The sequence below is a fragment of the Rhinichthys klamathensis genome, unplaced genomic scaffold (assembly GCF_029890125.1).
Source record: "Rhinichthys klamathensis goyatoka isolate OS25496 unplaced genomic scaffold, OSU_Roscu_1.1 h1tg000557l_1, whole genome shotgun sequence".
Taxonomy (NCBI): domain Eukaryota; kingdom Metazoa; phylum Chordata; class Actinopteri; order Cypriniformes; family Leuciscidae; genus Rhinichthys; species Rhinichthys klamathensis.
The window spans coordinates 1681070-1697500 of NW_026607025.1; the positions used below are offsets into that span (position 1 = coordinate 1681070).

At 36.7% G+C, this 16431-nt stretch overlaps 1 protein-coding gene across 2 annotated transcripts in view; it reads right to left on the reverse strand.

Moving 5' to 3' along the window:
• The window catches only part of lingo1a (leucine rich repeat and Ig domain containing 1a), an 80105-nt gene that overhangs the window by 15867 nt on the left and 47807 nt on the right, over nucleotides 1-16431 (reverse strand). The window contains exon 1 of one of the 2 annotated variants that reach the window (XM_056239208.1): nucleotides 5744-6071. The exons of the other annotated variant lie outside the window; for it this stretch is intronic. The gene's annotated coding sequence lies outside the window, so the exon portion shown is untranslated. Of the gene's footprint in view, nucleotides 1-5743; nucleotides 6072-16431 lie in introns of those variants that run through there. 2 annotated transcript variants of the gene reach the window in all.

Here is a 16431-nt window from a genome sequence, read left to right on the forward strand (position 1 = left end):
TCCAACAGGACTGCTGATGAATAAACAAATCCAATTAAACAAAGCGTTAGCCTGGGAATGCTTACCTCAGCCTCTTCAACACACCTTAATCGGAGCTTTAAACAGCATTACTGCACGGCTCCACTGTCCTGAAGAATTTATAACCACTCTGAACACAGCTCGCAAATGCCAATCGCCTCGAAGATACACACACGTATACTTCACACTACACACTACACTCACACGCGTATGTACACACACAAACCTGATGGTTGTTGCCATCTCATTCAGCAAGCAAAACCAGCTGCTGAGCTTTCATCGATCTAGTGGCCTGAGAAGAATACTGATTACACACACACACATACACACACACGTCCCCAACACAAGGAGACACAAACTCGAAAATACTTAACATGCTATGGCTATTTAAGTACTCCACACACATTTACAATACAGTACAATACTGCCTTCAGCGACAACACAAGCACTATCAAATTAAAATACAAGCACCGCCCACATTAACACATCAAGCACCGCCCACATTAACACATCAAGCACCGCCCACATTAACACATCAAGCACCGCCCACATAAACACATCAAGCACCGCCCACATTAACACATCAAACTCTGCCCACATTAACACATCAAGCTCCGCCCACTCTCACAATCGATCCACACATGTTTGTGTGTGATGACAGTGAAGGTTAAAGCAAAAGATATCGCTTGCAGAAACTAAACGAAAACCGTGAGCCTGCAGAACCAACAGCACATTCAAGTACTTGCCTAATAATTTCAGAAAACATTTTAGTCTAACTGAATTAGGCGACATGTTAGTTTAAAGGAATATTTCAACTGGAAATTAAAATTCTGTATTCACTCTTATGTCATTTATAATCTAATTGCCATTCTATCTTTTTATCCATCTATGTCTTTCTGACGATCTATCTATCTATCTATCTATCTATCTATCTATCTATCTATCTATCTATCTATCTATCTATCTATCTATCTATCTATCTATCTATCTATCTATCTATCTATCTATCTATCTATCTATCTATCTATCTATCGATCTATCTACCGTTCTATCTATCTATCTATCTATCTATATATCTATCTATCTATCTATCTATCTATCTATCTATCTATCTATCTATCTATCTATCTATCTATCTATCTATCTATATACCGTTCTATCTACCGTTCTATCTATCTATCTCTATCTATCTGCCGTTCTATCTATCTATCTATCTGCCGTTCTATCTATCTATCTATCTATCTATCTATCTATCTATCTATCTATCTATCTATCTATCTATCTATCTATCTATCTATCTATCTATCTATCTAAAAATTTCAATTTACCTTTGATATTTTTTTAATAATAATAATAATAATAAATGATTGTTTTATTTAGATTTCCATATGGATTATTTATTTCTTAAAAAATATGAAATTTTCTAAATCAAAATGTACCCTATCATATTTTAAAATAATTATAATGATGTATTTTATTTATATTATTAATTGGATTTTTTATTTATTTATTAAAAATAAATATAACATGATATATTTTTTTCAATCAAAAATTTCCAAAATCAAAATGACTTTGTAGGGTTTGAATAAAATAATTTGCAGTTACATCATGTCATCTGACGCAGGTTATTTATTGCCTATATGGTATCGATTAAGTTTAAATTGGTGTCGACTCAATCCTACCGCCCAGTCACAATACAGGCGCTGCCCACAGACAGACGAAACAACCACTTCCACAACACGAGCACCACCCACAACCCAGGCCCCGCCGCACGACTACCTGACATTTCCAAGTCGTTCCCATAGAGTCTTCCATTGTGATTAACATTTACTCAGCAGGCCTACAGCATCTTCTCCCTGCAACACTAATGAGCTCTGCTGGCTCGTTACTGCCAATTCATTTCCAGAACATCCTCCGAGTCATCATAAAAACATGAATCCTGCCGTCATGTATCATACATATAAATGCAGTTTCATGTTGCTTTATGAAGATGTCTTGACTGTATGGGATGTCTTTCTAAAGCATAATGTGATGCTGCTGCGGCATTAAACATTTGCTGGAGAATATCACTAATGTAACAATGAAGAGAGGAAGAGTCCTTTGACAGCGCACAGATTTTCAAAATAATTTAATTTGGATCCACCATCCCTGACTGTTCGCTAAACAGACAGCAATTTAAATTTCAGGAAACTAATGCAAAACTAATGGATAAAATAATAGTTATTCAGTGAGGCTTTTCTCCTGGGCAAAAAGCATTTCATTTAAAGATTAGCGGTAAGCTGCTCTATTTCTCTCTCTCGCTCTGACAATGAGACTGTAAGTGATTTGACTTTAAAGAGCCAGTGGTAAATGAGCGTGTGTGTGTGTGCGAAACAGGAAGTAATCAGCAATAAGACACAATGGCACAAGCTCCTCCCCTTCACACGCCCCTCCCGCTCATTTGCATAACGGCCCAGCTAAGAAGGTAGATCTTTACACTGCTGTTTAAACTCTTTTACTACATAACTCAATGAATCCAACTTGAAACATAATTTCCATTGTGTGCATAAGAATATAAAAATCGACAGACACAAATTAAGTACATAAAACATTCAGATTTGAAAAATTCTACATATACTTCCTTAAAGGGACAGTTCACCCCAAAATTAAAAGACTCCAAAAGTAGTCGTGTGCACTATATTACAATGAATCTTTTCTAATCTAATTCGTGACTGATTCATTCTTTTGAACAATTTTTTTGTTATTTCAAATTAGAAATTATTTTCTATATATTTACACAAAAATTAGTTTATATTCAACTCTAAAGAGTAGTCTGATCAATGTCTGATTTGTGAATGATTCATTCTTTTGAACAAATCTTTTCAATGAGTCAGTTGATTCAGTTCACAAAACCTGAAATCTGAAAGATTCAATCCCAAACTGGACTGATCTGGTTTTCGGGACCAAGAAATTCACGTTTATTAGTCATCTCTGGGGCTTTCATGAAAACTACAGATTATACTTCCACACTTGTATCTCCGCCCACGGACAGTCGGATCTTCAGAGGGTTATTAACAGAACGGATATTGTAAGAGTAGGTTTTTCACTGAAAATTGTATCATATTTTGCCTACTCTTTAAACAGAATTATAGTAAAAATGGAACACTATGGCAACAGCTTTCTTCCCTGAACGCGTCAGCATTTTGAATGGCAGTTTCTTTCAGTTTTTGGCCTAAAACACGCATTCAGGTCATTCAGTTTGACCAGGTTTTTCAGATTTTAACGCAGTTCTCTCCATATTTACGATTCTCTGCAGCCTTCAGCCGCTGCCTACAACGCACTGGATCCTTCACTGGAAACCGAAAGTAACTCACTCCCGCTAAACGTTTACTCTTTTGAATTCTTGCAAATGGGAACAATTCAAGTCGACATCAACATGACTAAAAGTTTCCTAAGAAGTATTTCCTACTGAACAAGACGGTATTTGACTTGGGTAAGCGTATCCATCGCCTGACTGGTGGGAGTGGCCTTGGACGGCAACATGCCCAGTGCATTATGGGTGTTGAAGTTTTCCTACCCATTTGGAAGAATGGAAGACAACAGCCTTTTTTTCTCTACTCAGATAGCACCTATTTATTTCAAAACTTTTCCGCCTTGTATACGCAGCCAAATACCCAAAATGGTTCTTTGATGTTTCTTTGAAATCACAGCGAAAACCCCCTTTTGGAAGCTTTATTTATTATTTATGACGACAGAACACTTACTGATATAGCACACAAATCGTATCTAACACTTATAGGATACTTTTCCAATGCTCTCAAATCCATTTTGTAAAGCTAGAAAGCGTCTTTTTTTGTGTTCCACCTTCTGTGAAGAAAGCCGTATGAGTTTTGAAACGACATTGGGGTGAGTAAACAATGACAGAATTTACATTTACTGGTAAAGTATTACATGTTTACCTCGCGCCCTGAGGATTGGCGACGGCAGTCAGATGCTGGGTATCCTGAGAGTTGGGTGAATAGAAAAATAACACACGGTCACCTTGTTGGCTATACAGATGAAATCACATCACACTGTGCTGCAAACGTGTTCATCAAGAAGCCCAGTCACACAGCTTGAGTTTAAAGCCTGATAGCATCTACCATCAAATAAAACATACGAATTTCATCGAGATTCATCCAGGCCCTGACGGAATGACACCGGTCGTACCTATTTGTACATCATATTATTTGCACACTGGAGTAATGAAAGTGATTTCCCGTTGACACAAAGCGAATTGATTCTCCGTCGGCGCCTTTATTGCTCCACGAGTGCCGTCGATCACACTGATTACATTTGTAAAACCAGCGATCACAATGAAACACACATTTTTTTTTTTTTTTTCATTGGAGAGAGTGAAGTGCAAAAGCGTTTGCATGACGGTGAGCACATTGTCACGTCAAGCCTGCTTTTTACAAATGCCCACGTGGGCGTAACAAACGGCGAGTGCACTCTTCCGAGCCCTGCGTTCCAAGTTTTATGTGTACGCAACGTTTATTCACAAGGCCCCTGAATCCATAGCTCACACGGAGGAAGTGATATTTGGACCAGTATTTCTGTGGGAAATCTTTCAGCTCCTGTGAGATTTATAAGAAGAACTAATCCAACAGCAGCAGACATAACGGATAGCCCACACACACACACAACTCAATATAGCCCGAGCCAGCTGGGTTGAAATTGCCCAGACTGATTTAATATGCCGTGTGGACAGAGATAACACAGCACCTGCCATCAAATGCTCAATTCCAAATCAGATCAATTCAGAAATCAACTTCACTGAATGGGCACAGTACTTATTAAAGACAGCTGCTCATTCTAGAGTACTCAACCAGCCTTTTAGATGATTCCACATCATTGTCCAATCATTCTGAAGCCTTTCTGCATGGATCTTCACCAGCATCACAGGTCAACAATTGACTTAGGCGAAAATCTTTGGCCGTTAGATTTGATTTTCAAGGGCGTTTTTCTACATTTTATGATGGTATAACGTTCTAAAAATGTTTCTCACCCTTTTAAATGTCAAATATTTCAATTCAACCAATTCATTCACAAATTCACATGACTGGGATTATTAGCCTACCTCTTATGTTATATCAACAACTCATATTTTATGCATTGATATGAAGGCCTTAAATTGAATACTACAGTACACTCTTAAAAATGAAAGGTTCTTTATTGGCATATGGTTCCATGATTTCATAAAGAACCACAAAGGGTTCTTTATCGTAGTTATTTAGCTTTAAAAAAAAAAAGAAAAAAAAAAAAAGTTCTTCACACTAGAAAAAAATTGGTTTCTGTTTGTTGAAAGGTTCTTTTGGAACCAACAATGGTTCTTCAATGGCATCGCAGTAAAAAGCCCCATTTTGGAAACTTTATTTGTAAGAGTGTGCATATGAAACTATTACAAATCAAGTTATCGAAAAAAAATCCATAACAGGGGCATATTTTTCCACTTTTGACTGATTTAAAAAAAAGTGTAGATATATATAGGCTAGCCTATATTATAGACACACACACACACACACACACACACACACACACAGAGAACATACACGAACATAATTTAATGATGTTCCTTTCGTTTATGCATAATATGTATTGTTAAATGTGTTTATAAAGCCTATGCAAGATACATATCACATTTTGGCTGTCACACGCGTCACACACACACACACACACAATTAAATCGGAAGCGTTGCGAACTTACAGCATCATATATCGCTGCAATAACACGTACGTGGATATGTTCATCTTATAAAACGCGACGATCCGTCCAGAAAAACCGCTGAAAGTGCTTATATATCCGTGTATGATAAACCCTGCATATATCACAGAGGATCCTCATATAGGCACATATAAACTCTCTTCATAGGATCACAGACATCATCATCGTCATCTTCATCATCATTTCTCGGGTGATCGATGAGCTCAAGGAGTCGCACAGATATTCTGATATCCTCCGTCTGTCCTAGTAAAATCACAGCAGTGATTCGGTCTGCAGTCTGGACTCACCCAGCGCCGAATGAGAGAGAGCACCTCATACACACACGCGCGGCGCGCACACACACACATACACGCGCGCGCGTCTCCAGTCCCGTTTATTCAGTCTCCATCATGTCCCTGAACAAATAAACTGCTGCGAAGCGTGCGTGTGAGAGAGATTCTCACGCAAATGCTGAAAGAAATGTGTCTCTTCCTCACAGTTTACCACGAGAAGCACATTTCCCGCCAAAATATCAGTAGAACAGTTCTTGCTAATGATGAAATAAATCGATATTGAATGTAAAAGAGGAAGCCTATCCTTTCTGACATTTAAATTCAGTTTTTTAAACTAACAAGTAGGCCTACTTACCACAGTTTAATTTTTAGTAACTGTAGTAGGCTAAATAAGGTTTCCATATTAAATCCTTTAAGGAAGCTGCATGTATGATTTGTTTTTAAATGTTCATTCTTAGAAATGAACAGACCCTTACAGAAAACATACCATGAGGGTATACCACAGTATTTTGAAGTAGGCTACTACTGTAGTCCAACATTTATTCATTCAGCAGATGGTTTTATTCTAAATGACTTGAGAATAATACAAGCATATATGCCCAGACAATACAATTGCTTATAATCAATTTATAACGCTAGATAAATGTGGTAATCGAACAGTAACATTGAATATTCATCTGTTTTGGTCACATGACCTTTTACGCAGCCGCCATATTTATGAACAAAAAGCAATAGCGGTGAATTCAAAAGCACCTGAGAAGCAATATCAATAAAAATGTCGATCACTGGGTTTGAGCCGTACAAGTCTCAGGAATAATTTATAGGCCTGCAGATCTGTAGTCAGCACAAACATTGCCAAATATCACACGCCATTTGTTTACATATAGGCTACTTAGTTTGATCCATACAGTGGCGAACGTGGGTGCTTTAAGGAAACAATTCTCCCAAAAATTAAAGTTTGTTCATTTTGATCACCCTAAAACCTGTATGCCTTTCTTTCTTCTATAGTATATTCTAAGATATTTTAAAAGTGTCACAGTGTCTCTTTTTTCCCATACTTGTCAAAGATGTCTGAGGTAAAATTTTCTCAATGAATGAGTAACTTCACATTTTTATATGAAGAATATCAAAGTACTATGGTATTACCTTCTGAAACCCTCATTGTGCAGATGTACCAATCTTTTTGTTCTAAGGAAAATGTTCAGAATAATCATTCTTTTGCTGTTGTTGACTGTAGTACCGCACATGAGGTCATGGGGGCGCTGTTGCTCTCACTCAGATTGCTGTGCCTAAAAAAACAATTTTCCAGGCACCTTAAGCATCTGCCTGAAGAAGCTGTTTGAACACAATAGCTGTGAGCAGCATAAACAAACGGCCTCCCATGACATAACAGCTGTCTGTTTAAATTCATAGGGGTCAGTGCACATCACACGCACCCATAACTGCATTCAGTAAATGGGCGTCCCAGGATTTTCAGCTCCTCTCGGCGTGATAAATCAGATTAAAGCTGCGTTCAGGAGATTTCCCAGACAGACGTATGCCTGGATCGATGGTCTTATTCCGACTGGGCTGCATTAACAGATGAGTTATGAGAGATTTCTGCAGACGCCACGGGTATGCAGAGACTAAAACCTACAGGATTGGAGTCACTTAACACCTTACAATATGTGTGCGTGTGTCAGCTAACAAGCCACAAGTTCTTAGAGTGAGCTTCCTGTCGTAAGATAGGAAAAACGGTAACATTTGAGAGGTTGTGAGTTGTTTCCAGGATCCAAAATAGACTTTTTTGAGTGAATTTACAGTATAAATATGCTTTAGCTGTAATTAATATATAAACTTAAATATATTATTTATAAGCTTTTGCCTTAATTTTTTAAGTACAATCAACTTGGATGTTTAAGTAATTCAAACTTTACATTAAACTGACTTAAAAAAATGAGTTGAATCTTGTATAACAAAAAAAGTTGAAAACTTATTTTGAGTTAAAGCAATGTAATACTGTATATGTTACTGTGTGTATATATTAAAATTATATATAAATAACAATTAGCATTTTCCATATCATAAATCAGCATTAAAACATCATTAAAAATGTTGTTTGTCAAATGATGTCATTTGAAGGTAGCCAATCATGATGTCTGTTCATAATATATTCGTTTTGGTGGCTTAATTGTATGAAATGAAAACATTACACTCTTAGAAAAAAATTGGTTTAATTGAGTTATAGATATAGAACCCATAGCATTCTTGACTCAATTTTAAAGAAAGGTTCTATTTAAGAAGAAAAGCCTTACATATTTGCATAATACTTTCATGTTATAAAAAAAAAAAAAAAAAAAAAAAAAAAATTTGATTAAAACTTAATCCATAACATGGGAACCCCTAAAAGGTTCTATAAGAAGCACATGTCGGGTTCCATTTAGAACTTTATCTTCTAGGAATCCTAGATAAAAAAAATTATGGTAAATTTTACACTGATATACACGTGTCTAGAAGACAAATGAGTCGCGACAGATGTTTCTTTAGTACACAGTTTCTGTCTTTCATTCGAAACACTCACAGCACTCAGAGAGAGTTAAACTATATTCTTAAAATTCAACTTAAACCATGTAAAACTGTTTTATTTACTCGCCAGAGCCAATTTGGACTCTCATTTGTTGCTCGATGTCTGTGTTGGGTTCTCCAGCTGATTCTTTGTGACTGGGGAAAATGAGACCGACAGGAATAGAGCCGTCAGCCAGGAGAAAACAAACATCAGAATGGCATCTTCCAAACCACATGATTTATTTCACAGTTAATGTTGGAACAGCATGACAAATCTGAATGGTTTGTAAGGCACAGGACGTCGTGATGAGGGCAGACGCATATTAGGCCTAATCTGACGTATGAGCGACACTTGATATGATCTACAAGTCCAGTGTGACACAAACTCCGTCTGCACACACAACGGCTTTCAGTTTCAGAATAATCCTGCTCTTTTGCTCTCTCCATCTCCGTCTCGCCTCTTTCCAGGGCTAGAAAGGTCAAAATGACGCACAGAATCCAACACAACACTCTCTAGTGGAGAAACTAATGTCTTCTACGGACAAAAAAAAGACAGACTTTTGATTATTGTCCACATTGTGTCTTGCATAGCCAGACTTTTGACTAGCAGCATAAATTATTCTGGCCAAGAATCACCCATCTGACCAACATGCTAAGAAACCAAACACAGTTTGTTGTACTTGCCGCTATTATAAAATAGTCAGTCGAGGGAAAAAAAAGTTTCAATAAAAAGATTTGTAAAAATAAAATAAAAAATACAAATAATATTAGAAAATAGTTAATATAATGACTCAGCAGTATTGGTATGCTGGTAATGTTTAAATAATAAAATAGTATTAAATAATAATAACAATAATTCATATAATAACACAGTGGTGATAGTATGCTGGTAATAATATTTAAAAAACATAAATAATAATAATTAACATAGTTGCATAGCAGTATCTGTATGCTGGTAATGTTTAAATAATAAAATAATATTAAATAATAATAAAATGTGTTGGTATGCTGGTAATGCTTTGCATAATTTAGAAATGATGTAGTTATTCTTGTGAATAGTTCATCTCAAACTAAATTCTGTTTATCTTTTAAAGATTTGATGCCACTAACCGAGCAAATTTGTAAAAGAAAATAGGTCTTCCTCAGTAGTTTGATCACCATAGTACTGTGTTAAACATGACTACTACAAAAACCGGCACACTCCGAGAGTTTTGGTGAAGCAGCCAATCAGATTTGAGCTTGTCAGATCGAGGAGGAGAGGGAGGCGAGCGGAGAGAAATGGCTTGGCTCGCTTGAGCTGGGCTCACACACAATACACTATGTTGAGATATTTCTCTTTGTATTACTGATGGCATTTCCCGGCCGCAGGCTGCAGTGCACAGACAGCAATAGCTACTTTAAAAGATGTTTCCAGCACAGCACTCATCTCATCTGGAACCAACAAAATCTCATTCTCTTGTTCTCTATTCTCTTGCTGTGCTGGTAACAATCATATCTACCCACACTGACTTAGATCACTCACTCACACACACACACACACACACAGGATTACCAGCATCTAATTTTACAACCACCGGTTCATGGTCAGAGAAAGCTGGAGCCTACACTGAAAAAAAAAGAAAAATATTTTTTATTTTAAGGTAAATACACATTATATAAGTTTGACTATATATTATATATTAACATAATGAGTGAAGTGAGTAAATCAAACCTCATCTTATTAAGTTCACTTTACTTAAAAAATGAACATTGTTTTCTCAATAGATTTATAGCTACATTTTATTACCGGTAAGCAACAATGTGCTTATATACTTCACATTTCTGAAACGCAGCTTCAAATTAAACACCATAATTAAATGCAAAAGATAACACTAAACAGAACTGTAAACACTACTATAACCCTTGAAAACTACCCACAACTATTTACAGACCTTACAAGTTCCCATTCCTGGCCAGAGCCTACTTAATTATATATGTGGGTGAAATAGCCAATGGCCACACCCACAAACACAGTGGCCACTCCCCCAAAACACAACGCACAGATCAGCGGACATATTAACTTCAATTGATTTACATTAGCCAATTAAAAGCACAGAAAATATATTATTATTTTTGTAAAATGAACAGGAAAGAGGGCAAACTGTACAAAAATGTTTTTTTTTTTCAAGGTAGTCACTGAATGGAAAAACCCCTGAACTAGTTTTGGAGTGACCTGTTTTTCTCCGTCTCTGAGGGCACCAGTCAGGTTACAGAACATAATATGTAGAGTTTTGTGTCCAGAGAATCATGTTCAAATCCTGCCTCCAGACCTTGCAATGATTAAAACCATCTGAATAAAAGAAATCATACACTCTTCCACATTAGGTCTCAACATTTCTCAGCCTTACAACACGTGCTGTCAAACTCCAAGGCTCAACAGTACAGAGAATTGTTTCAGTAAATCCGACAGAAGAACACAATGCTTGTAACCTTTGACTGAGGGTCATGAGGTCATTTTTAGGGTTTACATTATCAGTACTCGCTGACTGCCCACGTCCAAGCATAATATTCAGATTTTACACTTCATGAAACACATTTTACCCAAACATCAAAGGCAGAAGTTCTCTAAGGAATGTGCTCTGCATTCAAACCTTACAATAAGGAAACCCTACAGCAAAAAAGTCACAGTCACTGAAGTAATACATTATTAAACTCTGCAGCACTGTTTTACTGTATTAAGTACTGAAAGTACTTCAATGAAACCCTACAGTACTGAAACCATACAGTACATAAATGTTTTTGCATTGGGACTGTAAAGTACTGAGATATTACAGTATTAAAACTGTACAGTACTGACATTTTACAGTGTTGAGACAGTAAAGTACTGAAAATTACAGTATTAAAACAGGACAATACTGAAATCAAAAACACCAAAACTATAATAATTATTATAATTCTGACATTTTTACAGTGCTAAAACTCTACAGTACTGACATTTGAGACTATAAAGGACTGAAATATTACAGTATTAAACCGTTACAGTACTAAATTCATACAACAAAACTAAATATAATGAATTTTATAGTGGTAAAACTCTACAGTACTGACAATTTACAGTATTATGTAAAGTACTGAAATATTACAGTATTAAAACGCTACAGTACTGAAATCATACAACAAAACTCTTTAATACTGAAATTTTACAGTGCTAAAATTCTAGAATACTGACATTTTACAGATAAAACTGACATTTTACAGAGCTAAAACTCTACAGTACTGACATTTGAGACTGTAAAGTATTGAAATATTACAGTATTATAATGCCGATAGTTCTGAAATCATACAACACAACTCTACAATACTGAAATTTTACGGTATTGAGAATACAAAGCACTGAAATATTACAGGAATTAAACGCATGATGTATAATGCTAAATATGTACAGAGCTAAAACTCTACAGTACTGACATTTTATAGTATTATAGTACTGAAATTTTACAGCATAAACTACTACGCATCCCTACAGAAACCTAAAGCAATAAAACCTTACAAATCTGAAACCATAGGACACTGAAATCTTCCAGTAAATCCCACAGCACTGGAATCTTACAGTACGTGCACTGAGTCCTCTTCAGCTTCAGTGCTGGGATGAGAATTGATCATGTAGCATCTGTGTGAAACCAATAGTCTATTTTTATCCTGCATCTCAATTACGACACCAGTAAACGGAATTGCCCAGATGAACACTCAAAGTGAGATCAATTAAAAACACTTAGCTTATGAACAAGGCAAATTAAAGAAATGCATGACAGCAGAATATGGATGGACAGCAGAATTTGGATGCGGATCAGCTTGCAGTTTGGCCGAAAGTTTGGTGTATGTGCCAGTACGTCTCACCACCATCAAACCACTCTAATAGAATAAACCAGCACAGGCTATTTTACAGATCAATGACGTTACATTATTGCAAAGTGTAAGTATTCAAGAATGTGTGCGTTCTCCTGTACCTTCTAAGTGGGTTCATAAATATCTAACGCTGGAACAATGATTCTGCTGTAAATGTGAGGATAGATGGATTTTTTTCTCACACATCTCTAGAGATAGAGTTACTATAACGCTTTGTACACAAATCAGATTCAGAATGTAGCTGAAAACATCAGCTGTTTCTCAGGAACGGATCAGCGTTATAGATCAGAGCTCTCAAATGACCAAATAGATACATTTTACAACCGTGCATTTTGTCTATATACATTTATTGGCACAGTTATTGATGCATGGAAATACTTTTTCAGATCTCTCCCTCGTGCACGCACTGCTCTGCGTGTTTAGTGGACTAATGATGCCTGCAACGAACTGTAATTTGCTCCTTGAAGATCGGGCAGGTAGCAGTCCTGTTAAGAGACCAGGAACATCACAAGCCGGCTTTGATGTAATGGTCAGGTATTTAAATTTATAAGGATGGGGCGTTCATCATCTGAAGGAGCGTCGCCTCAACTAGCCCAGCCAATGTAGACGCTTCACTGATTAATAACCGAAGCACTGATTAATAGTTATCGCACCACACAGATGTAATGTGTCCAAAATCGCTTCTCCTACATAATGCACTACTCGATGTTCGCTATAAGGGAATAGTAAATGAGTGCTTGTTTGTTGTCGTCACGAAATAGGTTTGTTGTGATGACTTTTTTAACATTCACATTCATTTATACGGGCTGAATTTTATAGGCCTAAAATATTGTTTAGTAATTCTGTGAATTACACTGCTTAAACCAAAGTAATACTACCCACCGGATGAAGAAGGGTTGGCTCTCAGTCTCCACAGAACAAAACATTCATTTTATTTTATTTTATTTTATTTTTAGTGTTCGCATTTATGAGGAAAAAACAATGTTACGGACGTGACAGTTCTCCGTTACGGACGTGAGCGCTCTGAAAGCAGCACTAAAAGATGCTTTAAAACTTTCACAGAGACATCAAACAGAAAGCACAAAACCTTTCTTTAAGTGAATTTCATTTTGTATTAATTGTATCTTAATTTTAATCAATGTTTCATCAACCAATTGCCTGGATTTAATAAATAAGAAGTAAATATAGGAGACGATAGATAATCACGAAACGGAGGCGCCAGCGCATGAACTGGAGCTCGTCTCATAAATGAACCGAAACTCGGTGTATAAGGTAACCTACTTGCCTCACAGACATGTCTACTTTTAAACAGAACAATTCAAAACGAAAGAAAACAGACTACAGACTGCTCTCTGCTTATGTAATCTGTATGAAATGTGCATTTCTCTCTGGCGCATTTACTGCGAAGATCGCGAGTCATAGTGAGTCACCTCAGAAATCCTTGTGATATATTCAGTTTGTGCTGGTCTGACTTAAATAAAATAGTGTTTAAAAATTACTTTCTGTTTAAGTCAGTTTTGTGTTTGTATAGACCATAACGCATAAAAGGGCATTAATGGGAACATTAAAGAATGTTTTTTTTTTTTTTAAGTAACTAAAAAGTTACTTTTAACAGTAATGCATTACTTTTTGGTGTAAGTAATCAACAAAGTAATTGAGTTACTTTTTGAATGAAGTAACTAGTAACTGTAACTAGTTACTATTTCTTAGTAACTAGCACAACACTGCTCTCAATGCAACCTTAGATATTGTTTTAAGTAGTTTAGAACGCAAATAAATCTCTGACCCATCGTCTTCTTCCTCGTCTAATTTCTTTCGCTCCACACACGTCATCTGGTATAATTGAAACGATTGGCTATGAGCTACGTACAGGCGCATTTGATAGACATTCGTAGCACCCAATAAACGGCTCTGGGCATTCGTAAACCACGCCTCAAATACGAGAAAATGAACATGTGGTTATTATCAATGTCAATGAGACGTGGTCTGACGTTAGCCAGGCTATTAGTTTTTACCTCTTAGAAACATCTCTTCTCTTCTCACATTACATGTGGAGTGAGGGCGGGGCAACCTGTCACTCACATGAGATCGACCAATAGCAAACCATAACCATCCAATCAATTCCCCATGGACAAAAACCGCCTCACTCGTATATCAGTCACAATAGGGAAGAACACTGAAGCAATACATTATTAAACTCTGCAGCACTGTTTTACTGTATTAAGTACTGAAAGTACTTCAATGAAACCCTACAGTACTGAAACCATACAGTACATAAATCTTATTATTATTATTTATTTATGTCATTGCAAGTACAACGAAATTACATCAGAGCAAACAATCGACATTGGTTTTTCATAAAGTGCAAAAGATCACCAATAAAAACAGTTTGTTTACAGGGCACCGCAACAGACAACAACCAAGAAAAAGGGATATCAAGTGGAATCACTTATAGAGCTGCAAAGTCCAGTTCCAATTATTGCAATTGTTGGATAATAAGTCCATAATAGCACCAAAAACAGGGCCAAAGGGACACATATAAACAAAGAAGGGGGGAAATCAAAAACACCAAAACTATAATAATCATTATAATTCTGACATTTTTACAGTTCTAAAACTCTACAGTACTGACATTTGAGACTATAAAGGACTGAAATATTACAGTATTAAACCGTTACCGTTAAAAATACTATCACAACTTTAAAATATGTAGATGAAGAAGGTTTGTCCCAAGGGAGCATAACATTTCCAGGTCCTTGGCATTAAGACATTTGAAAAAACTCTGCCCACTGTGCTTTTACATTTAAATCCTAGACCTTTAAAATACATATTTGGCTACTTCATAGCAACCCTTAAGAGAGAGATCACATTAAATGCCAAAGCAAATCTCACAAAATGAAAATTGATTCGTGGGCTGGATTTAAGGATAAATAAGTAACACTTATGTGATTATCTCATAGTTTGAGACGACTGCCATAAGGAAAGCTACACTGGTAAACACTGGAGTGGAAATAAGCTGAAAATCTTTACCAACAGTGTTTTACTCAGGGCAAGGGAACCAGCTACAGGTCAGGAGGAAAAACAAAGCTCTCAAAAAAAAAGTGTTTCGGAGGGATCATGAGGTTGTTTGATTGATTTCCTTTAGGTAGATCCTCCCATATCATCCCAATAGACAAACTCAGTCTAAAGACAATTTAATTAAGAGGCAGATGGCAGCAGGGGAGATAATCCTGCAGAGTTTGATGTAATTCGGAGATGATTAAAAACCCATCGCTTCATTCCCCAAATGGAACGACGGCCTCACTTTAACCACACCGAGGGTGCGAATCCCAGATTCACCCACAGGCCCCTCCTGCGGCGGCACTAATCAGCTGGACTCATCTGGAATTACCACTAGAGTCAGTTTTCCATAGGAAAGATCGAGTCAATGGTCCCTCGTGACCCAGGGAGGTACCTGGGAATTCTGTTCCTACATGATAGAGCCATTTCCGGCAAATATAATCACGGCGTGCCTTTGCTTTGGCTTCATTTACACTCTGCCGTAATGTCCGCACGATTAGCAACATCTCACGTAGAGTCTATTTTCAGGCAGGATATTTATAAAGCCAGAATATTTAAAGCGGTCACAGGCTGGTTTGGATCCACCCCAGATTTATAAATCACTGCTGGAAATCTACAAACCACATATTACAAACTATTTGTCACCATATAATTGTTGGATTACTGACAGCGGTGTTTAATTCAAAACAAATTTGAGCATTTAAGCGCTTCATGATGAAAACCAACAAGAGCGTTTTGCATTTCATCAGCAAACAAAAATATGCACGTTTTGGCACATTAAATCAGCAAGCGAGTTGGCGCATTAGGGAAGAAATATCACATTATTAATTAATATCTCAATTGTTTTCTACTATAAATCAGTGCGATTAAATGGAGAGCAAACATTTGCATATGTCTCCTGCTCCTCAG